The following is a 986-nucleotide window of genomic DNA, read 5'->3' as shown; positions in this document are numbered from 1 at the left end:
TGTGTGTGTGTGTGTGTGTGTATGTGTGTGTAGGGGAGGGCAAAATAAAAAAGGAATTAAAGGTTGAAAGAATTATCATTTTAAAATTATTATATATTTTATGTGTAAATCTGGGAGGGTTCATATTATATAAATTATTACTGTTAATTTTCCATTTTGTACATGTAGACAGACTCATGGAAATCTAACAAGATAGTAACAATGGGTGACAGTGACATTGAGAAAGAAGAAAGAGAATAGCACAAATTGTGAGGAGTCATTAATTTTTAAAACAAATGTGGGTGTGGACATATATTCACACATATCCCTTTATTCTGGTTTGCAAAACTTTTATAAACTCCGTGAGAGTTCTGAACATAAGAGACTCTGATAGAGTTTTTATACCAAACAAACAAAACCAAAATCGAACACCTCATTCTCACCCTGTTGGATCCAACAGTGAGGGCTCTCCCAGCATAACCTGCGGCAGCTTTTGCATACTTATGGTCCCAAATGGTAGTGCACAGGGCTTCTCTCTGAGGGGCCATGATCAAAAGCTCCCAAGAACAAGAACAAATGTTAAGTAAATGATTAGCCCATCAAAGAACTTTCAGGAGGTGGGCAGACTAATGACTTCACAGATTTCAGTATCTTCCATGAGACCCCTGAACTTGCCCACGTTGTTTAAGGAGGGGTAGTGGCAGGCATTTCCCTTCCCAAGAGAACAGGAACCATTGTCCCGCTGGGAGACCAGGATCCCAGCACAGCCCAGAAGGAGGGAAGGAGTTTTCTCCTTCTCAGGCAGTTGTCTTTTTCCTGGCTAACAAACCAAGTGCCAGAAAATGTAGCCCGATAGGGAGGGTGAGTGAGGAGGGGAAGCAGAAGAAGGGAGAAAGGCTAAGCAAGAAAAGAGAATCGTTAGAAAAAGTGAAAGATGGTGTCAAGATGGTTACGATTTGAAACAGTCTCAGAAAAATTAGAGTTTTCAAAGCCTGGAAAGCCTCTCA

Source organism: Myotis brandtii, unplaced genomic scaffold (genome assembly GCF_000412655.1).
Source record: "Myotis brandtii unplaced genomic scaffold, ASM41265v1 scaffold23, whole genome shotgun sequence".
In the NCBI taxonomy this organism is placed as follows: Eukaryota; Metazoa; Chordata; class Mammalia; order Chiroptera; family Vespertilionidae; genus Myotis; species Myotis brandtii.
Note: the sequence above shows the minus strand (reverse complement) of the source record.